The sequence below is a fragment of the Ovis aries genome, chromosome 5, assembly GCF_016772045.2.
Source record: "Ovis aries strain OAR_USU_Benz2616 breed Rambouillet chromosome 5, ARS-UI_Ramb_v3.0, whole genome shotgun sequence".
In the NCBI taxonomy this organism is placed as follows: domain Eukaryota; kingdom Metazoa; phylum Chordata; class Mammalia; order Artiodactyla; family Bovidae; genus Ovis; species Ovis aries.
The window spans coordinates 56,450,102-56,477,415 of NC_056058.1; the positions used below are offsets into that span (position 1 = coordinate 56,450,102).

Genomic DNA, 27,314 nt, shown 5'->3' on the forward strand with positions numbered 1-27,314 from the left:
GCCTGCCCTCATTGAAAGTATAGACTGCAACCACCCATCTGGGTAGCTCAGTCATTCACTGGCCTGCCCAACTTCATCTTCTGAATTCTCCACTACATCATAAGCTCCATGAAGGCAGATATTTGATCTGTTTAGTCTACCTTTGAATAATATCTTGAGTCGAGAGCATCTGTTGGCACTTAAGGAACTCCGTAAATCTCTTTTGGATGAATGGATGATGATGATAACATTAAAAACAACAGTAGGGAACATTCATTGGTACCGTTGCTGTGTGCCACTTGTTAATGTAATTGTTTCCCATATATGTATTAATTCATTTAGTGCCCATAAGCATTTGGAAGGTTTCTTTGTGCACATAGACATGATCTTTAAAGGCATCTACACTGAAGTTCATGAATTGAAACTCTGAACATCAATTTGGGGGGAAATTGGGATTGTGGGAAGTGGGATCTCAGTGGCAGGCCTGTAACAGCCTTGGTGGTTTGAAGGATAGAACTTGACATAAACTCAAATCGAAGACAAGTACATTGACACCAGTTATACTTACCCCACAATGAGGAGACAGGACCTTAAAGATTGTCTATACTCCATCAAAACTGTCTATACTTCCTTTTTAACAAATGCTGGTGATGTTGGACTCAGAAATTTATGTGAGAGATTTCCCTAGTGGCCCAGTGGTTAAGAATCTATCTGCCAGTGCAGGGGTCACGGGTTTGATCTCTGGTCCAGGAAGATTCCACATGCTGTGGGGCAACTAAGCCCATCTACTGTAACTGCTGAAGGCTGTGCGCCCTAGAGGCTGTGCTCTGCAAAAAGAGAAGCCACCACAATGTGAAACCCATGCACTGCAGCTAGAGAAAGCCTGCACACAGCAATGAAGACCCAGCACAGCCAAATATAAATCAATATTTTTTTAAAGAAATGTATATAAAAAAAAGAAATTCATGTGAAATATCCATAAAACAGGCCATTCTCTCCCTCTTTGCTCCTATAGGTTACCTTACCTTCTTCTCCTTTCCCATTGCTTTCATCTCTCCTCCTTTAATTGATTCATCTTCAGACTGTTAGGAGGACACTTCCTATGTGTCCAGGATTGTCCTGGGTTCCTTCCCTGGTGGAACACAAGTCTAGCAGCAGGGAACTGACAGTAAGAAAGATTAGGTCAGATAGTCACAAGAATTATGAAGAAAGTAAGATAGCCAGTTTTTTCATTGGCCAGCCAGGAAAGACTTGAAGTCTTCCCTCTCTGACTTTCTATAAACACTACCAGCACCTTCACTGTCAGGAGCAGCAACAATAAAGATACCAGCTAACATTTATCAGGAATTCTGTGCTAAGTTCAGTGCTAAGGATTTCCATTGTGTCTTGATTAATCTTAATGACACTATGAGTCAAGTGCCATTATTTCACTAGAGAAGCTGAGGCTCTTAAGTGCCCAAGCTATGACAGAATGGTAACTGGAAGCAAAATATGTGCCAAGAGTCCAAGGTTTCCTTTGAGAGGAGCACATTCTGAAGGTAGACAAGGCTTGTCTGTTTTCCCATGTGTGGGCATAGATATGCTCCATTATTCGAGTTACATTGCCTCACCACTATGACTGTTGCAATGTACATGCCCCATAATTACATTTGTTGATGAAACATCACCTTTAAGAGTCAACAGCTGCATATACATATATGTGTTTAATTAAGAAAGCCAAGCAGTCCTGAAATGAAGACTGAAATGGGAACGGCTGATCTGACTCCAGTTCTGCAACTCCGTGGCCTCTGGCCAAGCATCTTACTTAACTTCTAGATGTCTTTCTTCTTTGTATTTGCCTCACCCACTTAACAGGATGATTAAGGACTTCATTCCTTGAGTAAGACATTGTGCTGAGAACTCCACGTGCATGGCCTTAACCTTCATAACAACCCCATAAATTTGGTGTGATTATTCTCATTTGACCAGTGGAGAAAACAAGGCCTGGACAAGTTAAATTTCTTGCCCAAAGTATCACACCTAGCACTGCAAGCTAGAATTCAAATCCTTCACCAGCTAACTCAGAGCCTGTGCTCTTAAAAAACACCTCACAACAGAGTTCTGATGTAAGGATCCAAAGGGAGAAATAAAGAAAAGACTAAAAGTGAGATGTTAACAAAGAAAATTATTCTAATAATACCTAAACAATATCCAACTGTTTCAGGGCAGAGGTTAACTTTAATTAGACAAACACTCACATAAAGAAACACCCTACCAGTGCCAAGCTAACAAAGGACACAGCCCCATGAACACATGGTGATTTTGTCACTCCTCTTCCTAGAAAGGTAGAGGAGACATTACTTAGGGCAGTCACAAACATAAGAAGACTATTATGTCTGTGGCCACCTTAAGTCACTTCCTCATGAAAAAGTTATCCAAAACCACATACAAACAGCAAGCTATTTCTCTAATCAAGCAATAAAATGGAGCTTTCCACTGGTCACATACCTGATCAGATTTGCATTTTCTGTAACTGTAGTAAATGACTTGCCAGTTTGCATTGAGATGACCTGTGAAGTGAGCCCATAGGGTATCTGATTATAACTTCAGGGAAATGTATTCCGGCAGCGTCTTCTATTACCTATAGATCAGCGGAAGGCAGAGACTCCTGGATGGTAAGCAATGGAATGTGTGGAGCAATCCGGACATAGCATTGCCTAGGACATCTTTGATGTGAAATAAACTGCACTGCAGTCATTTTTGTTTGTTTTGTCTTGGGAAGGGAGTGTTTTATAAAGATGGGGGCAGGATACGATAGGGATGGGGTTTAACAGATACAAACTACTATGTATGAAACAAACAATGAGGGTATATTGGACCAGCTTCCTGGTAGCTCAGCTGGTAAAGAATCTGTCTGCAATGCAGGAAACCTGGGTTTGATCCCTGGGTTGGGAAGATCCCCTGGAGGATGGCATGGCAACCCACTCCAGTATTCTTGCCTGGAGAATTCCATGGACAGAGGAGCCAGATGGGCTACAGTCCATGGGGTCACAGAGCTGAACACGACTGAGTGACTAAGCGCAGCACAGCATATATTGGACACCATGGAGAACATAGGCAATATTTTATAATAACCACAAATGAAGTATAATCTATAAAAAATTTGAATCACTATGTTGTATACCTGAAACTAATTTAATACCATAAATATACTATACAGCAATTCAAAAAAAGTCATAAACTCTCAACAAATATGGGAAAATGTAAACAATGGCAGTTTAAGTGAAGAAGCAGGATGTAACGTAGGCATATGTCATGTTTATGACTGTTAAATATGTTGACTATTACCAAGGGATAAACAAAAACTTTAACAGTTGTGTTTAGGTTATGCGTATTTTTCTCTTTTCTGCTAAACTTGTAATGGTGTTACCAAATTTTTTTAATGGAGTATAATTGCTCTACAACGTTATGATAGTTTCTGCCAAACAACAAAATGAACCAGGTACCAGTTCAGTTCAGTTCAGTCGCTCAATCATGTCCAACTCTTTGTGACGCCAGGCCTCTCTGTCCATCACCAACTCTCAGAGTCCACCCAAACTCATGTCCATTGAGTCAGTGATGCCATGCAACCATCTCATTCTCTGTCGTCCCTTTCTCTTCCTGCCTTCAATCTTTCCCAGCATCAGGGTCTTTTCAAATGGGTCAGTTCTTCCAGTCAGGTGGCCAAAGTATTGGAGTTTCAGCTTCAATATCAGTCCTTCCATTGAACACTCAGGACTGATCTCCTTTAGAATGGAGTTGTTGTATCTCCTTGCAGACCAGGGGAGTCTCAAGAGTCTTCTCCAACACCACAGTTCAAAAGCATCAATTCTTCAGTGCTTAGTGTTCTTTATAGTCCAACTCTCACATCCATACATGACCACTGGAAAAACCATAGCCTTGAGTAGAAGGACCTTTGTTGGCAAAGTAATGTCTCTGTTTCTTAATATGCTGTCTAGGTTGGTCATAACTTTCTTTCCAAGGAGTAAACATCTTTTAATTTCATGGCTGCAGTCACCATTTGCAGTGATTTTGGAGCCCAAAAAATAAAGTCTGACACTGTTTCCCCGTCTATTTGCCATGAAGTGATGGGACTAGATGCCATGATCTTAGTTTTTGGAATGTTGAGCTTTAAGCCAACTTTGTCACTCTCCTCTTTCACTTTCATCAAGAAGCTCTTTAGTTCTTCTTCACTTTCTGCCATAAGGGTGGTGTCATCTGCATATCTGAGGTTATTGATATTTCTCCCGGCAATCTTGATTCCAGCTTGTGCTTCATCCAGCCCAGCATTTCTCATGATGTACTCTGCATAGTAGTTAAATAAGCAGGGTGACAATATACAGTCTTGACGTACTCCTTTCATGATTTGGAACCAGTCTGTTGTTCCATGTCCAGTTCTAACTGTTGCTTTGACCTGCATGCAGGTTTCTCAAGAGGCAGGTCAGGTGGCCTGGTATTCCTATCTCTTTCAGAATTTTCCACAGTTTGTTGTGATCCACACAGTCAAAGGCTTTGGCATAGTCAATAAAGCAGAAATAGATGTTTTCCTAGAACTTCTTGCTTTTTCACTGATCCAGGGGACGTTGGCAATTTAATCTCTCATTCCTCTGCCTTTTCTAAAACCAGCTTGAACATCTGGAAGTTCATGGTTCATGTATTGTTGAAGCCTGGCTTGGAGAATTTTGAGCATTACTTTACTAGTGTGTGAGATGATGCTCAAACTACTCGAATTGTGGAGTAGTTTGAGCATTCTTTGGCATTGCCTTTCTTTGGGATTAGAATGAAAACTGACCTTTTCCAGTCCTGTGGCCACTGCTGAGTTTTCCAAGTTTGCTGGTGTTGAGTGCAGCACTTTCACAGCGTCATCTTTCAGCATTTGAAACAGCTCAACTGGTATTCTATCACCTCCACTAGCTTTGTTCATAGTGATGCTTCCTAAGGCACACTTGACTTCACATTCCAGGATGTCTGGCTCTAGGTGAGTGATCATACCATTGTGATCATCTGGGTCATGAAGATCTTTTTTGTACAGTTCCTCTGTGTATTCTTGCCACCTCTTCTTAATATCTTCTGCTTCTCAGGTCCATACCATTTCTGTCTTTCTGAGCGCATCTTTGCCTGAAATGTTCCCTTGGTATCTCTAATTTTCTTGAAGAGATCTCTAGTCTTTCCCATTCTGTTGTTTTCCTCTATTTCTTTGCACTGATCACCAAGGAAGGCTTTCTTATCTCTCCTTGCTATTCTTTGGAACTCTGCATTCAAATGAGTATATCTTTCCTTTTCTCCTTTGTTTTTTGCTTCTCTTCTTATCACAGCTATTTTCAAGGCCTTCTCCGACAGCCATCTTGCTTTTTTTGCATTTCTTTTTCTTCGAGATGGTCTTGATCCCTGTCTCCTGTACAATGTCACGAACCTCCATCCATAGATCATCAGGCACTCTATCTATCAGATCTAGTCCCTTAAATCTATTTCTCACTTCCACTGTATAATCATAAGGGATTTGATTAAGTCATACCTGAATGGCCTAGTGGTTTTCCCCACTTTCTTTAAGTCTGAATTTGGCAATAAGGAATTCATGATCTGAGCCACAGTCAGCTCCCGGTCTTGTTTTTGCTAAGTACATGGAGCTTCTCCATCTTTGGCTACAAAGAATATAATCAATCTGATTTCAGTGTTGACCATCTGGTGATGTCCATGTGTAGAGTCTTCTCTTGTATTGTTGGAAGAGGGTGTTTGCTGTGATCAGTGTGTTCTCTTGGCGAAACTTTATTAGCCTTTGCCCTGCTTCATTCTGTATTCCAAGGCCAAATTTGCCTGTTATTCCAGGTGTTTCTTGGCTTCCTACTTTTGCATTCCAGTCCCCTATAATGGAAAGAACATCTTTCTTGGGTGTTAGTTCTAGAAGGTTCTGTAGGTCTTCATAGAACCGTTCAGTTTCAGCTTCTTCAGCATTACTGGTCAGGGCATAGACTAGGCTTACCATGATATTGAATGGTTTGCTTTGGAAATGAACAGAGATCATTCTGTTATTTTTGAGATTGTATCCAAGTACTGCATTTCAGACCCTTTTGTTGACTATGATGGCTATTCCATTTCTTCTAAGGGATTCTTGCCCAGAGTAGTAGATATAATGGTCATCTGAGTTACATTCACCCATTCCAGTCCACTTTAGTTCACTGATTCCTAAAATGTCAATGTTCACCCTTGCCATATCCTGTTTGACCACATCCAATTTGGCTTGATTCATGGATCTAACATTCCAGGTTCCTATGAAATATAGCTCTTTACAGCATTGGACCTTGCTTCCGTCACCAGTCACATCCACAATTGGGTGTTGTTCCGTGGCACTGGAAGCAAGTGGCAGCTGTGCCGCGCTGGAGCAGCAAGAGGCTAAGGGGAGATACTCCAGGTCCAAGGTCAGGAGTAGGGCTGTGAGGAGATAGCCCATGTTCAAAGGCAGAGAAACCCCAGTAAGTCAGTAGGCAATGAGAGAGGGCATCAGAGAGCAGACAGACAGAAACCACAATCACAGAAAACTAACCAATCTAATCACATGGACCACAGCCTTGTCTAACTCAACGAAACTATGAACCATGCCGTGTAGGGCCACCCAAGACAAATGGGTCATGGTGAAGAGTTCTGACAGAATGTGGTCCACTGGAGAAGGGAATGGCAAGCCGCTGCAGTGTTCCTGCCTTGAGAACCCCAGGAACAGTATGAAAAGGCAAAAAGATAGGACACTGAAAGATGAACTCCCCAGGTCGGTAGGTGCCCAATATGCTACTGAACCAGCTATAAACATACCTATATCCTGTCTTGAGCCTCCCTCCCCCACTTCATCCACCCCTCTAGGTCATCTCAGAGCATGAAGCTGAGCTCCCTGCGATATACAGCAGCTTCCCACTAGCTATCTACTTTACACACGGTGGTACATATATGTCATGCACTCTAGTCTTACAAAGCAAAAGTCTACCCAACAGAAGACAAAATGTTAATAGTCACTAAGGCTGTGCCTCCATACTCAAAACAAGGAGAAAATAGAGAACTTAATGCAGTTTACTTTGACTCAACAGTGAATTTTAATATCTCTGATCAAAACCCACCCTCTGTCTTTTTCTTTCTTGAGCTGCAGGAATTTGAACCCATATTATCTCTTTCCTACTTTATGGGTACAGACATTAAATACCTTATTTTCATCCTATAAATGTCATATATGAATGAGACAATCTTTGCAAAATACTCAACACTCTATCTGACACACAGTATTTGCTCAATAAACATTAGTTCCCCATTTTTTCAGAGTATATTTAGATATATCATTAAGAGTGACTCAGACAGTAAGAAATCTGCTTGCAATGCAGGAAACCTGGGTTCAGTCTCTGGGTCAAGAAGATCCTGTGGAGAAGGGAATGGCAACCCACTTGCCTGGAGAATCCCATGGACAGAGGGGCCTGGAGGGTTACAGTCCATGGGGTCGCAAATAGTCAGACATGACTGAGCAACTAACTTTCACTTTTCACTTATCACACAGAGTTTGTAATAATGAGCTTGACCACGTCCTGCCAGTTTAGTTTTGCAGGGATTTATGGAGAAAATCGACACAATAATAATGTTTCATATATATATTTTAAAATGACTAATATTTTCAGCATACCTCCGTTGCACCCTAAGGATTTTCCTGGCAGGCCACTAGCAGTTTTAGCTCAATATTTGGTGACCAAAGTGTTCATTAGAAACCTAAAAACAGGTTATTTTTCAAACATATGCACAATGCTAAAGCCATTTTAATAATCTCAGTTGTGTACACAGAAAAAAATTCATGCTCTTTCATGAATATCTACATGTATAGGGGAAAACTATAAGAATATACATTAATATATTAAAATATTAATAGAGGATGAGTTGTAGGATTATGAATAAGTTTTAGTTTTTTACTTCAAGCATTCCTATATTTCCTAAAATCTCAAAATCTCTATAAGTGTATTAGCCTTTTATAATTATAAAGCTTATGATTTTTAAAATGCATGTCTAAGATGTTATCTTAGATCAAAATATATCTACTGAGCATGTTGAAAATTGCTGATGGAGAATTATTGAATGAAGCTGTTACCTCTATATTATGAAGATTTATTATCAAAAATGAAAAAAAAACCAACAACAAAGGAAATTAGGCTCCTCATCAGAGTCAAGTTGTCATTTCATGGAAAATATCTCAACAGTTGGACAGCTGAGTGAGAAAAAAAATCATTACAATCAGGGTGTGAAATGAAGACTTATAAAGTGTCCTCGAGGCAAATCCTTTCCACCAAAGGATTAGTTAATAAGACAAGACATAATCACCTTCCTACTGTGGAGTTGTTGGGGTTCCTTTCCCCATTTCATACACAAAGCATCTCTCTTTGACACTATTGTTCTCAAATGTTTGAAAGTCATTCTCAATTATAGAAGTTTCTTTGGCCTTAAGTGGGAAGGAGACAAATGTTGAAGTAGTTGCTGACTAAGATGATAAAACAGATTGTTGAATGCTCCAGTGCTCTAATTTCCTTGTTGTAAATTCACAGGTGCAACTTAATCTCCTCAATGAAAATCTCTAAGTAAGGGCCAGACACAAATCGAGTTAAAGGATGAAACAGAAAAAAAAACAAACAAAACTTATAACCTGTCCAACCTCTTTAGAAGCCACAATGTTCATAATAGGTTTCCAAGGTTTTAAAAATGGTACTTATTTTGTTGTTTTTCCAGTTACGTTTCCTGTTTTCTTGCTCATTTACAAATTAATCTCATTGGTTTTACATTATTTAACAATCTTACTCTGATTATTTAGAATAAAAATAATTCTCTCTTGCTTTTTGCCAGAGGAAAATATAACAATAATGAATTATTTGTTTCTCTCACCCTCCTTCCCTCCCTCCCTCCCTTCCTTCCTTTTCGATGAAAACTTCAAAACTACAGAAAAGCAGAGGGTAGTTTAACAAATGCCTGTGAATGCACCACCTAGAGTTTATAAATGTGAACTTTTAATCATATTTTAATGACATCTGTTTTAAGCAATAAAACATAACAGAGTTGAAATGCTCTGTGTATTCCTTACCTGTTCTTACTCTTTCTTCAAATGAAAATGAACCACTAACCTATATTAATCTCTCATATTCTCCTAGGGCCTGCTATCTTTTGAAACCTGATCCTTTAATTAAAATTTTTATACTTTTTTGTTATTAATTGAACTACTGTTCCAGTTTAATTATTTGCTTTAAAAAATAACCACCACTTAGAGATAATATGCAGAAGCTTAGGAGAGACCTAGAAAGCCAAGACTTACAAGAGTAACATTAGAGATTTCTTGCTAAAACAATGGTGATCATAATTCATGCATCAAGGCAGAATATATACAATTCAAACTCTAGATGGGGAACACATGTATACCTGTGGTAGATTCATGCTGATGTATGGCAAAACCAATACGATATTGTAAAGTAATTAACCTCCAATTAAAATAAATAACTTTATATTAAAAAACCCAACTATTTCACTCTGATTGGAAATATTGTTATCATAATTTGAGTGGTTCAAGGACCCCATGAAATGTAGAGTTAATATGTAGAACAATGAATTTATTTCAGTTTTCCCTTGAGCCTAAATGAAGTAAAGCACAAAGAAAGGTAGTCCGAAAAATGACAATCTAAAAAGAGAAGCTCCTTTCATTCCAGACAGAAATTTGCTGGCTCCACAAGACTAGGAAACATCCTGGCTCCAACATAAATAGCTGACAGGCAAGGGTATGAATGACAGATATTAAGAGATATGGGAGAACAAAATGGAAAAGTGATGAATAATTCTTTCATTGAGAACTTTATATCTATGTATAGATTCAGAAAATATCAGTGTATTGGCAGTGCCTTTACATCTCAGGGCTTTTGTCTCATTTCATTTTTCCTGTTAATAAACAACTCCTTGTTTAGGCAGTTCCTTAGAATGCTTTATTCTTCCAGTTCTTTCAAAATTAAGATGAATCAATAGGAAACAGGGTCCCTTCAATGTTTTGGGTTTGTATAGTGATTTTTTTTTATGAAGAAAAATGTAGAAAGAGAATTAGATGAATTATATAGCCCCAATTCCAATCTCTGATTAAGAAACATCAGAGTATTCATGTGGAGTATAGCATGTTTGAGAAAGGTGTGGGATCTGAAGTCAGAACCCATCCACCACTAGTTTACTGAATTTGGGAGAACTGCATAAACTACTTATGTTCCCTTCTCAACAAAATGGGAATAAAAATCTGTGGTGTTGGGGGAAAAAAAAACCATGAAGTGTAGTATACTAAAACTGCTGCTGCTGCTGCTAAGTCACTTCAGTTGTGTTCAACTCTGTGCGACCCCATAGATGGCAGCCCACCAGGCTCCCCCGTCCCTGGGATTCTCCAGGCAAGAACACTGGAGTGGGTTGCCATTTCCTTCTCCAATGCATGAAAGTAAAAAGTGAAAGTGAAGTCGCTCAGTCCTGTCCGACTCTTTGAGACATCATGAACTGTAACCTACCAGGCTCCTTCGTCCATGGGATTTTCCAGACAAGAGTACTGGAGTGGGTCGCCATTTCCTTCTCCAACACTAAAACTACTCTCTATAAATGTTGTTGCTTGATTTCCTTCAGTGCCTGGCAGCAATTTCTGTGATTCAACAGATATGATAAACACATGTTGAATCAATGGTATCTGAAACTTCTGTTTTTAATTGTAGATAGAACTGTATATAGTATATAACTAATAATTACTAATCAATATTAGTCATAACCAAAGTGAAAATATATTATGGGAAACCAAGTCAGATTACCTTCTATTCTAATCCTAAAACTCTTAAGACATTTGTCCCCTAAGGTATACTCAGCCAAAGATACAATCAGATGTATAGGTAGAACTTATTATATAAAAATACACTGGGCTTCCCTGGTGGCTCAACGGTTAAGAGTCCTCTGCCAGTGCAGGAGACACGGGTTCTATCCCTGGTCCAGGACGATCCCACATGCTGTGGAGCAGCTAAGCCGTGTGCCACAACTACTGAGCCTGCGTTCTAGAGTCTGAGAGCCGTGAATACCGAGCTCATGTGCCACAACTACTGAAGCTCAGTGCCCTGGAGCCCTGCTCTGCAAGGAGAACCCCCTGCAGCGAGACCACACACCGCGACTAGAGTAGTCCCCTGCTCACCGCAGCGGGAGAAAAGCCCACTCAGCAACAAAGGCCCAGTGCAGTCAAAAAAAAAACACTAAAAACACTAAGATACAGATAGAAGCTTTTCAGTTAGCCAGTTCAGTTGCTCAGTCATGTCCGACTCTTTGCGACCCCAGGGACTGCAGCACACCAGGCCTCCCTGTCCAAAACCAATTCTGGGAGTTTACTCAAACTCATGTCCCTTGAGTCGGTGATGCCATCCAACCATCTCGTCCTCTGTCGTCCCCTTCTCCTCCCGCCTTCAATCTTTACCAGCATCAGGGTCTTTTCCAATGAGTCGGTTCTTCGCATCAGGTGGCCATAGCATTAAGAGTTTCAGCTTCAGCATCAGTCCTTCCAATGAATATTCAGGACTGATTTCCTTTAAGATTGACAGGTTGGATCTCCTTGCAGACCAAGGGACTCCTTAAAGATTGTTAAAGTAGAGCTTATATAAAAATTTACTCTTATTGACTACATGATGGCTAATAACTTATTTTAATAATTCTTAATGTGGGCTGGTAACTAGGAATTGTAACATTGTTTATTTCTTTTAAAAAGTGTTCAGGAAAAAATAAATAAATAAAAAGTGTTCAGGATGAGTATAATATTTTTATATAATACTCAAATAATACACTACAAAATCATTAGTATAATATATCAGGAAGAATGAATTTGGGAGCTATAAAATTATACCTACAAAAATACACATTGCAGTCTTTTGCAATAAGATTGACTGACTTGTTCTAGGAATAACTAGAGTATATCAAGATGGACTAAACTACAATTCTTAAAACTATACATTTATTGACTATAAAATTTAGGCGGGTTTTCAAAATAAACTCTGAGGTTAAATACCATGCAAAAATTATATTATTAGTAGATTAATTACCTAGTGAAGAATTTTATCTTTAATAAATTATTTATAGTCTAATTTTAAATAAAAATTAATTCTAGAATTTAAAAAATATGACTGACTCAAGATTTGGATAGGATTTATAAAATGTCTATAGTATTGTGATAATTCCAGTGGATGTAGAACTTGGCAATTACCCTTGTAACAAAATACAATAAGAATGTAATATTGTTAGCTGGATTATTCTTTGTTATAGATACAATTTTTGACATTGGCCAGCAAGTCCTACTACTTACTTAAAAATTTAATAGTCAATAATTAGAATATAATCTTAAATCATATAACGATGATTAATTTTCCCATTTGGATTTTTACCAGTGTTTTTTTACATCTGGATCCTGAGAAGTTTTTCTTTTTTTTTCCTGAGAAGTTTTTAACTTAGAACAAGGCATAAATGAAAACTCCTCATGGGGAAGGCAGATTCAATTTTATTAGAAATATAACTGTTTCTGTAGATCTTTAAGTACTCTTTCCCAAGTTCCAGAATACTTGATGATACAGAAATCAAGCTTGCTTGTTGGTTTTTTTTTTAAACCTTTGAAGACATTGAATAATGTCTAAGACATCACTTTGGAACTTGTCCTTGTAAAAGACTGTGAATTCTTGAATTAGCCTATTCATCTTCTTTTTGTCTAATCCAGAGACCAGTTCTGTTTGTTGTTGAAATAATTCAAATGCAGAGGAGACAATATCTGAGCCAAGTCCACTCTCCCTCAGCTAAGTGGGGAGAACTCTCTGGAGTGACAAAAGAGAAGCAGTCTGTTTAATCAATTCAACTCATTACATATTTATTGAGTACTCATTTTGTGCCAGGGAATATTCAAGGTGTCGTAGGAGTTTATAATGCAAGAGATAAGACAAGCCTTCAAATATAATGCTGCTTAGATTGTAAGAAGTGTCAACAAGAGGGAAAGAAAGCTACAGATCAGCAAAAGCCTTCTGAAAAGCAAACCGCAAGTCACAAAGGGTGAGGGGGATTTTGACAGAGAAAGATGGGTGAGGTCACTTCTGGCAGAGGGAGAGATGGGGGAAACGGTGAGCAGTCCCACTTGGCTGGAAAGCACAGGGCTTGCAGGGTGGTAATGGGTAAGGCCAGGAGGACTGAACAGGGTTTGAATGTGGGTCCCTGAATGAGAAGCAAGAAATTTTTTGATTAGGAAAATAATTATGCACTGGGTCTGACTTGCTTTGCAGTATTAATCTTACCTAGCCAGCCACTGGGCTTCCCAAGGTAGCTCAGAGGCAAAAGAATCTGCCTGCCAATGCAGGAGGTGCAGGAGACACTAGTTAAATCCCTGGGTCCGGAAGATCCGCTACAAGAGGAAATGGCAACCCACTCCCATATTGCCTGAAAAATCCCACGGACGGAGAAGCCTGTCAGGCTACAGTCCAAAGAGTTGGACATGACTGAGACACATGCACATAAGTCAGCCTGAAACTGATTTCGGATGTCACAATTACTTCTGCATAAACCCTCTGCCCAGAATTCTCCTGTCTTCACATTGCTATCTGAAAATAATTTTTAGGACCTCTGTTGCGATTACTGAAGACTTCAATGCTTTTGCAGAAAAGCACTGAAATGGTCGTGACAAGGATAATTCCTCCAGTTCTCAGCATAGAGATTTCCCACCCCTCGTTGAGTAGGTCTGGGAGGCGAAGAGAATGTTACAGCATGAAATCTCAATGTGAAGTGCAGGAGTATTTGGAGAAAGGCTTAGAAATAAAAGGCAAATTTTCAACATGGAAACGGACAGTTTCTAAATGAGTCTGCAGTGTGTTTAAGAAGAGAGTTAAACATTTTTGTCAAGGGATGAGAATAGTTGTAGGGGAATAAAGAGTGATTCAACAGCAAAGCAAAAAGCTTAGTGCTGTAACTGATGAGATGAGCAGAATTCTGTCTCACTGGGAGGCAGGGTGGGGGATGAAATATAAGAGTAAATAACACCCATGGGCACCTGAAAAAAGGTTTTAATTCTCCCTGTATGACACTGTATTACTATTCTGCTGCTATATGACAAATTACCACAAATTAAGCAGCATAAAAAACACACATTTGTTATCTCAGAGTTTTCAAGGTTCAGAAATTTGGGGACAGGTTTAGCTGGGTCCTCTGCTCAGATCTCACCAAGCTGAACTCAAGGTGTCTGTTAAAGCCAAGATCTCATCTCAGTCTTGGGCTCCTCTTCCACACTCACTGGTTGGTGGCAGAATTCAGTTCATTTTACAGTTGTAAGTCCATCAGCCCTATTCTGGCTTCCTGTCACACAGAGACCAGTCCCAGCTCCCAGAGGCCATCTTCATGTCCTTGCCATGTGATTCCCCTCCCTAGGCAGTTCACAGCATGGCGGTTAACTGCTTCATGAGCAGCAGGAGAATCTCTCTCTGCTGCTTCCAGTCTCTGACTGCTTCTCAAGTCTCACCTGGTTAAGTAAGGTCCACCCAGGATAGGCTGGGCTCCCCTGGTGGCTCAGTGGTAAAGAATCCACCTGCCAATTCAGGAAATGTGGGTTCAATCCCTGGGTTAGGAAGATCCCCTAGAGAAGGAAATGACAACCCACTGCAGTATTCTTGCCTGGGAAATCCCATGGACAGAGGAGCCTGGTGTGCTACAGTCCATGGGGTCTCAACAGAGTCAGACACAACTTAGCAACTAAATAACAACAACCACCCAGGATAAGCTCCCTAACTTCAAATGGTTAATGACCTTAATTACATCTGCAAAATCCTTTCAGAGTAGCACTTAGATTAATATTTGATTAAAGCACTCCAGTATTCTTGCCTGGAGAATCCCCATGGACAGAGGAGCCTGGTGGTCTACAGTGCATGGGGTCACAAAGAGTCGGACATGACTGAGCGACTAAGCACAGCACAGCAAAGAACTGAGAGAAGCATACATACAACAAACATAGTAGGGCTACTGGAAGCCACTTTAGAATTCTGCTTGCCACAAAGAGACAAATGCCAGAATCTTTAATAGGTGAGGATTTCATACTAATGCTCTTATTCTGGAAAGCTGTGTAAAAGTGGACCAGCCCAGCCACAGGGCTTCCCAGATGGCTCAGTGGTAAAAGAATACGCCTGCCGATGCAGGAGGCGCAGGAGACATAGGTTAAATCCCTGGCTCGGGAAGGTCCCCTGGAAGAGGAAATGGCAACCCACTCCAGTATTGACTGAAAAATCCCCTCGGATAGAGGAGCCTGGTGGGCTACAGTCTATGAAGTCGGACAGGACTGAGCACACACGAACATACACACACACGAACATACACACACACGCAGCCAGCCATGAGTTCCTGGAACTGATTTCAGGTGTCACAATTACTTCTGCATAAACCCTCTGCCCAGATTTCTCTTGTCTTCACATTGCTGTCTGAAAATAATTTTTAGGACCTCTGTTCCTATTACTGAAGACTTCAATGCTTACAAATGTAGATATTTATAAGCCTCATGAGGAGGCTTAGAAGTAGTCTAAAGTTGGAGACTTAAGGACTTAATTTATGTGCACATGGCTAAGTCAGCCAGCTCCTCTGCAGGAGATGCCCTTGCGGGGTCTTTTCTATTGAGTTGAAATAAAAGTTTTTTCTCTTCCTCTGTCTCTAAAAGGGAATGATGGAAGCGCATAGGGAAAGTTTTAGGAGTTGTACCTTTTATACATGTTGTGAAAGTTAACTGCAAATCCAAAATAATTGCTCTAATTACTACCACAGCTAATTTAGTGGCATGTATCTGGCACTTAGCAAATTACAGTCTACAGACCAAATCCAAGCTCAATGCCTACTTTTCTGTGGCACACACACAAAAAAAATGTTTTTGGCGTTTTAAAAATAGTATGGAAAAAACTAAAAGAGTTGATCTTAAAAAGTCCTCAATACAAGAAAAAAAGGAAAAAAAATTGTAACCATATATGATGATGGATATTAGTAACTAGACCTATTATGATGGTCACTATACAATGCGCACAAATATCACATCTTGTGCACCTGAAAATAATATAATGTTAAATGTCAATTATACCTCAATTTTTTTAAAAAAGGAATATTTTCAAAGAATGGTAACAGTGGCACACCATTGTGAATATACTAAAATTACTGAATTATAAACTTTAAAATGATTAAAATGGTGAATTTTGTTATGTGATTTTTTAATCTCAATAAAAATAAAATAGACAGCAAAAAAATCAGAAAACATTTTATGCTGTGAAAATTATAGACTCAATTTTCAATGTCTATAGATAAAGTGTTTTTTTGACATTTTTATTTTTATTTATTTATTTTAAATTTTTATTTTTACTTTATTTTACTTTACAATACTGTATTGGTTTTGCCATACATTGACATGAATCCACCATGGGTGTACATGCGTTCCCAAACATGAACCCCTCTCCCATCTCCCTCCCCATTATAGATAAAGTTTTATTGGAAAACAGTCCTACTCATTTATTTACCTATAGCCTGTGTTGTACAGCTTTTGCACTGCAACTACAGAGCTGAAAAACTGTAACAGAGACTGCACAGTTCACAAAACTGAAAATATTTGTTCTCTGGCCCTTCACTGTAAGAGTTTGCCAACCCTTGATCTATGGTGGGTTCAGGCTGGTGAATGTAAATCAAGATATGTTCTCATCACTTCTGGGAATGCTTGTAGGTGCATCACTTTCAAAAGGCAGTTTGACAATCGCTAAGCAAGAGTCCCAGTATATTCAAGAAATCTGCATTATCTTCCAGTTATTTCTGCTGCAAGTGGTTATGAATCAGGGCACATTCTGAGAAACAGTGTTCTCTGTTATGTCTAACTGAATACCATGCCCCTGGAACTCTTTCTGCTTCACATTACTGATGTTTCCTAACTTGGAGAATGCCAGATCCCACTTTCCTGTCTGTGCTGGTGTAGGTGAAGGAGCTTCCCTAGGAACTGTTCTTTCAGCACCACACCTCATAGGTCCTGTCAAAGGCCGTTCACACACCTGAATGCAGCACGAAACTGATCGATCTTGCAAAGAGCAAATCCTCAGAACTCTCAGGATTCCCTAGATTAAATGGCAATAGCTCATACTGTTTGGGCTTCCCTGGCGGCTCATCGGTAAAGAATCTGTCTGCCATGCAGGAGACAAGGGGTTTGATCCCTGGATAGGGAAGATCCCTTGGAGAAGGGAATTGCCACCCACTACAGTATTCTGGCCTGGCAAATCCCTTGGACAGAGGAGCCTAGTGGGCTACGGTCTATGGGGTCACAAAAAATCTGACATGACTGAATGACCTAAGATTTTTTTTTTTTTTAAGGGTGCTCTGACCTTCTATCAGGAGTCAAAGACTTACAGTTTCACGGTCAGGAAAAAGATCTTGCACCTTATACCACATCATCCTGTTTGCACTTTTTTTTTTTTTAAACCAAAACACTTTGCTTTAAATTTTAACATTAATTCCAAAGAGTAGAAATTATGTTTCAGGTATCAAGAAAAACAAACAAACAAAAAAAATCTGGACTGAGACTATCAATTTAATTAATCTAATTGTTCCTTAGTCCTCTTTCTAAATCTGCAGCAGACTGAGTTCAGCTAATATTATCAAAATGCAAAATCTGAGAATGGCCCAGGAAAAACTAACTGAAAAAAGAAAAGAGAAAGCGATTGAGCAAGTAAAACAGTTCTACATATTCCTGCTATAAATAGCTTTTGGTTCCCTTCTTCAAAGCTAGCACGGCAGTGATTTGAAATATGGCCTATGGTGCCGCCTAGGTGGTTTAGTATGGATTACAAAAATCAGAATAAATCCCATTATTAACAAACTTTTTCCCCCAAAGGTCTACCATATGCGAGATGCTGATGCAGTTCAGTCACTGTGGTACAGGAACTCCCAACAACACAGAGGAGACAGATATATTTCATGCTACCAAGTAGATCAGCTGAGACATGGGCCAGGTAAAGCCATCTTCAGATGGTGTGGGAAATCGAGTTCTGAAGAATGAGTAAGGAGAAGGAGAATGAACTTAAAGGAGCACCTTGCAGAAGAAGATTATAAGCAAAAGACCAGAAGTAAGAGATAGTGCAGTTGGTACTTAGAGCTGCAAGTAGTTTCCTGTGAGCAGAGGGGGAGGAGCAGAGAGTATGAGTACGAAAGGGAGTAAACATTATCTACGTATGTAAGTACCTGTACCTCACTGTCAAAGTTCATCAGTTTAAATTTTTTTAAATACAGGTAGATACTCTAGAAGAGGTGGCTCAAAGGAAAGAAGAAGGCATAAAAAGTATCTGGTGCCTGGTAAGCCCTCAAAAATGTCAGTTATTAGAGAAATAAAACTATAAAGCAGCTGTTTTCTGAGATGGATACCTTATTTGTTCTCTGATTTGAGCTAGAACAAAGGACAGAATCTGGGCAGGCCAAACAGAAATTTAGTGTAGTGGTCAATAGCCAGACAGACTTGAATTCCAATTCAGGTGTTAAATATTAGCTCTGTGCCCATGGGCAGGTTTTTAACCTCTCTAAGCCTATTTCCTCATCTGCAAAATGGAGATAATATACTTCATTTACAAAGCTGTTGTAAGGGTTAAATGCAATACTATATGTAAAATAATTAGCACAAATTGACGCAGAGACAGCACTCAAAAGCGGCTGCTTGATTATTACAAAAGGAGGCAAAGGACATGTGGCAGTGATTGGAGAACATTCCCAGAAGATGCATGGTGATAAGGACAACTGTGTCCACTGGGCATAAATCCATCTTGCTGTGGCTAGGTCTGTTGTAAAGAATAATCCCATGGATGAATAGGCAGACAGCCAAGATGGCTTGATCTTCCACACTAGCGCTAGTCAGGAAATCTCTGGAGTGTGAGTAGAATGTGAATCACCTGCTTACTGTAAATTAATTATTATTATGCACCCAGCAAAGAGGGAAAAAGTGCTTGGTCAGAATTAATCACCTTAAAAAACCAGGCTATTTTAGATTCATCACATTTGAATATGGTAATGAGACATTTGTCACTTTTATAACTCTTTGTGGGGGAGAGTGCCTTTTGTAGGATGGAAAAGGATTAACATAATTTTAAGAGTGGGCTCCCCTTTTTTTCCTTTTTCCATGTTCATTGAAGGCTACTATATATTTGTTGCATATCCCCACTTTACAGATAAGGAAACAGGCTTTGAGTTTGAAGTGATTTATTGTAAAATGGCGTTTAAAAATCCAGAGTTTTATGACTCTAACCAATGATTCTCAGTTCTGGCTTCACATTAAAATCACTTCAAGAACTTTTTTAAACTAACGATGGTCAGGGTCTACTTCTAGAAATGTTACGGAGCTGTTCAGAGGTAAACGATTCCTAAAAGTGAAATTTGTTGGTCAAAAGCAGCCTCTTTTGTTAAGTCTTGCTAAATACATAATTAAAAAAATTTAAATATGTGCTGCCTACTGAGGAAGGAAGCTGAACAATCAGTGGACTTTCCCCCCCTCCTCCCATGCCCCTCTGCTTTATCCAGTTCAGGATGTTTCAGAAGCAGGTTGAAAGCTGGGAGAATGAATTCAGCCATTTATGCTGTGCTGAGGGCATGGGGTAGATCTTCCCCCCTGACCTCTGAGATGAGTCACTGATAGCCTTAATGTGGTGATTTTTCAGTCTCATTAGAGAACAAACCCCTTCAAACATTCTAAATAATCAGAACATTATTTACTATTGGACTGAACTTGGTCACATCACTTAACCAGTTGACCTTGAAGGCTTAGTTCTGCAAAGGAAAGATGAACCCACTTTGCTTTCTTGTTTTTGTGGCATGGAAGAGACAAGAATTTTGAAAAGTCGTCCCTTGCTAGTCTGTGAAATTACAGTGATTACACACTCTGTAGCTTCTTGCAATCCCTCTCTTCCTCCCTGAATTACACTCACGCAAAGTGCTGGGCCTTGACAGAGATGGAACAAAGACCAAGTTAAAACCTCTTCTTCATGTGCATGTCCCCATTGCATACTGGCTGGAAGGAATGATAAAATGATTTCATTCTTTTAAAATCCTGTAAAGCAGTAAGTCTTCGATTTGGGTTAATCGTCAGCCCATTTAAGTAGCTAATAAAAGTAAGGCTCCCAGAAGAATGTATTAAAGCATATATGCTTCGAATGTTCACCTATCTTAACCTCTTAAGGGTCCATGAATTCATAATTAAGAAACTTGGCACTGTAAGAAAAAAGTAATTGTGGCTTTCATCTTTTACCTATGCAGATGAGCAAGCACATAGTAGAAAACCAGGTTTCAAGCCAATCTATGCTTCAAAAACAAAACAAACAAAAACCTTTCCTCCTAAAAATAAAAAGAGCAACAACAACCTAAGTACTGTGTTTGCTTCCCTGAAATATAATTTCCTCCTCCTGAGTTAAGTTCACAAATTGCCATGTGTGTGCATATAAAGACTGCTTCTCTCAAGCTGGCTTTCCAGTTCAATCTGACACTTCCTCTCTCTACCCTACTGTTTCTGGGTTCTTTATCTTCTTTTTGCCTTTGTCTTCCTGACACTCCATCAGAGATACTCATGAAGGAGCTCTGTTATCATCTGGCCAAAAAGAGAGATGGTGAAATGTAAGGTCACAGGAGGACCCAAAAATGTCTCAGAAAATACATTAGCAGGAATTGGCTAGAAAAGGTTTCTAAATTGGTACCTTGAAAATGGGTCTCCTGAGACCAAAATAACCCTGATAATTGCAGCCTCTGCCCATTTTCTATTTTAAGTCTGAGAAGAGATTTGTTAAGAAATCCTGGGAGAGTGAGGGTGTGGGAGGTGGTCTAAAAGAGAGAAACAGGAAGGGCCTATTGTCTGTCAAGTAAGAGGTTTTGTTTTGAAAATCCCAGGACTCACAGCTTGATGATTTATTTGCAAAGTGAGACAGGATTGCAGAACAATAGCTGAAGTGAGTTCCAGTCTACCTCTTTCTGTCACCTCTGCTTGTCTTCTTACACATGGAGCTGTGACAGTGAATACTTAAGATCTGGCTGGAAAAATTTTGCTGTCTTTAACCCGCTTAGATTTACTGGGACCCAGAATTTACTTATAAGTCTCCTAATTAATTAAGTAATAATATCAATAGCTGGGATTTATTGAACCCTAATATATTGGGTTCCTAGGTGGCATGAAGTGGTAAAGAACCCGCCTGCCAATGCAGGAGATGTAAGAGACATGGGTTTGATCCCTGGGTCCGGAAGATCCCCTGGAGGAGGGCATGGCAGCCCACTGCAGTATTCGTGCTGGGAGAATCCCATGGACAGAGGAGCCTAGGAGGCTACAGTCCATAGGGTCGCAAAGAGTCAAATACGACTGAAATGACTGAGCACGCACTATATGCCACACATTGTCTGAAAAGCTCTTGTCCTTACAACAGTCCTGTAAAATCAGTTCTATTATCTCTGCTGAGGCACCAAGAGGTTAAATAGTATGCCTAATGTCAGATGGCTTAGGGGGGGAAAAGCGGTATATCTGGGTAGAGGTTGAACACAGGAAGTCTCACTGCAAATCCTGTACTCTTAACTACTGCACTCTCTTTCCCCTGAACCCATCAGCTCAGTGAACCTGGATGACAGCAATTTAATGCAACTCAATCTTGGCAAAGTATAATTTTCAAAAAGAGGTTAAATTATGACTCTCCTATAGATATAAATATGAACACATGTCAGAGGTTTTATTAAGTAGTTAATGAGAAAACTAAGTATGCATTAAAAGCAACACTAAAAAAAGAGACACGTTTATAGATCAAGAATATTGAAATGAACCTGAAATGGGGGTGAAACAGGACTCTTCCACAATGGGAGCCGGAAGTCAGTTGGACTTCCTCCGCTGGGTGGAATCTACATCTGTGGAGAGAATTATTCTACCTTGCTAAATGGCAACTCACTCCAGTACTCTTGCCTGGAAAATCCCATGGACAAAGGAGCCTGGTAGGCTAGAGTCCATGGGGTCGCAAAGAGTCAGACATGACTGAGTGACTTCACTTCACTATCAGTTATTTACAGCTTACAGAATTTTGACTCCCATAGAATCAGAGTAAAGTAACATTGGAAGGATGCGCTATAGCCAATGTGTGGTTTTCCACTGAAGTACAGGTTTGTTTGTTTTTTTTTTCCTATAATAAGTACATTCCACACTTGGGCCTCAAACCCAGGAAGATTTACAACTGATGGGTATAAAAGGCATTTTGGGAGACAGACATATGAATAAAAAATGACTTACAAACTACCAGAGCAGACATTCATAAATGCTTTCAACAAGGCAGATTGTTAAATGTAAATAAGGGAAGGAGAGATTCATTCAGCTCTGAGAACCTATTACAATTTCTATGTGAGGCATTTAGGAAAGGCAGTCTAGTTGGAAGAGGGGACTGGAGGCTCTCCTAATGCTGCTTTTAGATACCATTTACATAAAAGTACAAAAAAGTACATCATTTCTGTTACAGAGTTCCACGGGGCTTGGTAGGAGCCATTAAAGCCATTTCATGGACTTCATTTGAAATTTAGAAAAAAATTCCTTGGTGAAAAAGGTAGTTTGACCTGGGAAGAAGTACAAAAATGGTGATAACCAGACAAATAGGTTTTGTTTTGTTTTGTTTTTACATTTTGAAAAGTTTTTTAATTCATTCATTTTTTTAATTGAATGATAATTGCTTTACAGAATTTTGGTGTTTTCTGTCAAACCTCAACATTTTGTAAAAATTTTTTTTACTTGAAGGATAATTCTTCTATAATATTGTGTTGGTTTCTCCCAGACATCAACATGAATCAGCCATAGATAGATACCTATGTCCGCTTCCTCTGGAACCTCCCACCCACCCCCCATCCCACACCTCTAGGTTGTTACAGAGCCCCGGTTTGATCCAAGACACAGAAACCGAGAGAGGGAAGGTGACATGGGGAGGGGAATGATAAGAGAGAGGCAGTAAGAGGAAGAGTGTGCCTCAGAGCCCAGTGCCTCTCCAGCGTATGCAGATCATGGCACCTGCTTACCTGCTTTCTCAAGGACGTGCCAGCAGGATCCTCTACCTTCAGCCCAGAGCTCTAGTCCCAGCATGAAAGTAGATGGTCGATATGTACATATTTTCTGAGTGAACAAAAATATGGAAAGAAAAAGAAGGAGGGTAGGAAGGGAGGGAGGGAGAAAGTGGAGATTGAATGAAGGAGGGAAGGAAAGAGGGATGGAAGGAAATGATTGCACTGAACCTTATCTAATTGTCCTCCACACTTCGCTGTTTTGGGGCAGAGCTAACCATAAGGACCACCCTTCCCAGATGACTCACTTAAGATCTGCCTCCACTCTGCCTCTGGATTCCTTGTCTGCTTCCCTCTGTAAACCACAGGTCCCTGTCCTTTCCTCTGAGATGCTGCTCATGAATGAACATTTTCCTTATTGCAACAGCTTGAATAAAATCATCTCTTTAATTGTCCTGTACATTTTGTCTTTCACAGAGGGAAAGAAGCATTCAGAATCTATCTCTGGATCTGAAGAACCCTCCTGTGGGTCTGTGGTTTAATACAGGATGAAGGCATACAAACCTTTGTTTCAATTGCATCCTCCTTATACACGAGAAACAGGGACCTGCTGTGAAACCCTCAGAGTATAACATGACCAAGAAAGAAGACACCATTGCTGGCAGTGTTAGCATATGTATTGTTTGTCTTTGGGACACAGGGTGAATTCAGGGACTTGTGTGAATTCCTCATTTGGGGGATTAAAGCAAATAGTGGAGAGTGTTTTTTCTTTCCCTCTTGGATGATGGACTGGGGTTGGGGGAAGATTTGAGCTGACTAAAGTAGCATGAAGAGAAAGACTAGTTTGGGGCAAGAAATAGGAATGTATTTTTATTTATCCAAAGAAGGTATTCAAGATATGGCTACAGGTGGATGCAGACAACAAAGCTACCACCGACCTGCTTAAGGAAAAGAAAAATCAGGGGATTTATTGGAAAGATTCAGTATAACTCAATACTTGAAGAAAAATACTTGAAGTATGAGTACAGCTCTGTGATAGAAAGAGATGGTAGAAAGTAAAAAGACAGTGATGAATGAGTTCCTTCTCCCTTCAGCCTCACTGTTGCTCTGCCAAAGAATCAAATTCCAGGGAGAGGGCATCTGATTGACAGAACTTGGATCACAAGCTCACCTCTTGGCGGAGGCGGCTCAGTCTTGATGAGTTGATTGACAGTTCCACCAAAACTGTAGCCAAGGTGGGAGATATTATACAGCAAAATGGAAGGTGGAAAGGACTGTTACAAAAGGGAAGAGTCAAGGGTTTGGGGAAGGCAAACCATAGCTTTACATAGAATTACCACATAACTCAGTGATTCTATACCCAAGAGCAATAATAACATACATCCACATAAAACTTTTGCCTAGATCTTTGTAGTACTTTGTAATAACTGTAAAGTGGGAAACCCAAAAGTCCACCAACTAATGAATATATATTCATATAACAGAATATTATTCAGCTACAAACAGAAAAGGACAACAGTGTGCAAGGCAGTCCCCATGGGTCTGTCTCTTTCTTCATCAGCCTTTGACAGAGCAGACCCAGGGTTGCCCCTGGTTCCAAGCCTCCAACCACCACCCAACCTCTTCTCCAGTCTCGACCTTCTAATCAGCCACTCGGCTGTCCTCGCATCCAGGACCAGCTGACACTGGTTTTTGAGCTCAGCTCCTACAGCTTCCCTGGTAGTTCACATGGTAAAGAATCTGCCTACAATGCGGGAGACCTGGGTTTGATTCCTGGGTCAGGAAGATCCCCTAGAGAAGGGAATGGCAACCCACTCCAGTATTCTTGCCTGGAGAATTCCAAGGACTGAGGAGTCTGGTGGGCCATAGCCCATGGGGTTGCAAAGTGTCAGACATAACTGAGTGACTTATTACAGAGCAACCATGAACTCCCAAATTTGTCAGAATCATTCTGTCAACCACCTGGTCAACCTGCATCTGCAGGCCTCCTACCCTACCTTTCTCGGGACTTCTATTTTGACCACATCACTTTTTCTTCAAATTGGCTGAGGAGAAGCGTGAGGGCACCCAGCGTCTTTTGAAAAATGCCAACCCAGCTCGGTGGCAGCGCCCTCTTCTAGGACATGCAGATGTCATCTCAAGACGGGTGGGGTAAAACCTAGGACACTAGTGAAGCCACCCTTCTTGTGGGAGAGAACTTGAAGCAGGCCCCTTTGGGTCTCCATGTCCCATGGGTCTGCCCGCTCTGTGTCTTCCGGGAGAGCCACTTCCTAGAGGAGAGGTGAAACTCATCAAGGAGACCGCAACCACGTAACCGATCTCCGCAGGCTGGCTGGCCCCCAGGCAGGGCTGTGCAAGTATCTCTTCTAAAGCCTCATACTTCAGCACAGCTAGTGGTAGTAAACTGTGACCTTTCAAAGCCCACTCGCTCGGCCGTGCGCATATCAGTAGTACTGACTGGCTGTCTGGGTCTCCACTGCTGCATGGGGGCCGCTCTCCAGGCCTGCTGTGCGGGCTTCTTACTGCAGGGGCTCCTCTTGCTGCAGGGCACGGGCTCCAGGCACACGGGTCCAGTGCTGCAGCTGGTGGCCCTAGAGCACGGGCTCAGAAGCTGTGGCTCACAGGGTTAGTTGCTCCACAGCCTGTGGGATCTTCCCAGACCAGGGGTTGAACCAGTGTCCCCTGCATTGCAAGGTGGGTTCTTAACTATTGGACTACCAGGGAAGCCCCCCTACTGGCTTTTGAGGGGCCCCTCTGGTGTCATTGCTTCTGCCCGAAACCTCTCTCTCCAACCACTAGGCAGTTTTTTAACGCCCCTGGAGCCCTCTCCCAAGCCTTGGACAATATGGAAACAATAGAGCTTTTTGCAGCCAAAAAAAAAAAAAAGTACTGAGAGAAGCAACAACATGATTAACTTTGAAAACGTTCTGCTACGTGAAAGAAGCCAGTCACAAAAGACCACATATTGTATGATGTGGCACCAGGGAAAGTCCTGGAGACAGAAAGTAGGTTAGGTAGATTAGTGATCACTTAGTGCTGAGGGGACTAGGAGCGGGAAGGAAGGGTGATGGGGATTTTCTGGTAGTGGAAACTGGTTTCCTTTAGGAGGAAAATTGCTTTATAATTATATTGCGGTGATGGTTGCATAACCATGTGACTATATGAAAAACACTGAATAGTACACTTTAATTATATGAAATATGAATTAATCCCAATAAAACTTTTTATAAACAAGCAGCAGCTTTTCCATTATAACACTGTCATTGCAATAATGAAATTTGTTCTAATTATATTGTTTTTATTTGTTGGTAAGGCAACCCAACCCAGTACTCCTGCCTGGAAAGTCCCATGGATGGAGGAGCCTGGCAGGCTGCAGTTCATGGTGTTGCAAGAGTCGGACGCGACTGAGTGCCTTCACTTTCTTTCTTTCTTTTCTAACGTAGGTAGAAGCTACTGGAGTGGATCTTAAGAGATAAGGAAGGAAACTACCAGTCAGTCATGGCTTCTGAAACATAAATTACTTCTTTGAGTTAGGGCATTATTTTATGTTAGCCAGTGTGTTCTTTAGTTAGCTTTGTAAATTATCAAACATAAGCATAGATTATTCTCAGTCCCCTCTAAATGTGTCAACCAAACTAACACAGGACCTTCTAGAATGAAACTCACATGAGACAGTGTGGAATACTCTAGAACAGCAGTCCCCAATCTTTTCAGCACTGGGAACCAGTTTCATGGAAGACAGTTTTCACAGACTGGGGGTGGTGGCTGGTTTCAGGATGAGTCAAGCACGAAACATGTATGTGCATTTTATTTCAATTATTAATACATCAGCTCCATCTCAGATCATCAGGCATTAGATTCTGGAGGTTGGGATCTAACCTCACCCAACCTACCTCCACCCCTACTCTAGAAGATGGATGCAGGCTAAAAGTGTGAACTCTGAGCTATCTTCACTGATAAGCCATTGACACATACTTGGTAAAAGACCGCAGGAAAGTTCTTGCCCTTTTCCAGGCCTCAGTCTCCTGGAACAGGAATGAGATGAAAGACTCAGTTCAGTTCAGTCGCTCAGTCGTGTCCAACTCTTTGCAACCCCATGAATTGCAGCACACCAGGCCTCCCTGTCCATCACCAACTCCCAGAGTTCACTCAAACTCATGTCCATCGAGTAGGTGATGCCATTTAGCCATCTCATTCTCTGTTGTCCCCTTATCCTCCTGCCCCCAATCCCTCCCAGCATCAGTCCTTTCCAA

The 27,314-nt window shown here is 40.6% G+C and overlaps 1 pseudogene; it reads left to right on the forward strand.

Moving 5' to 3' along the window:
• The first annotated feature begins 24,984 nt into the window (after positions 1 to 24,984).
• LOC121819697 (ferritin light chain-like) lies at positions 24,985 to 25,455 on the forward strand (annotated as a pseudogene).
• Positions 25,456 to 27,314: the final 1,859 nt, after the last annotated feature.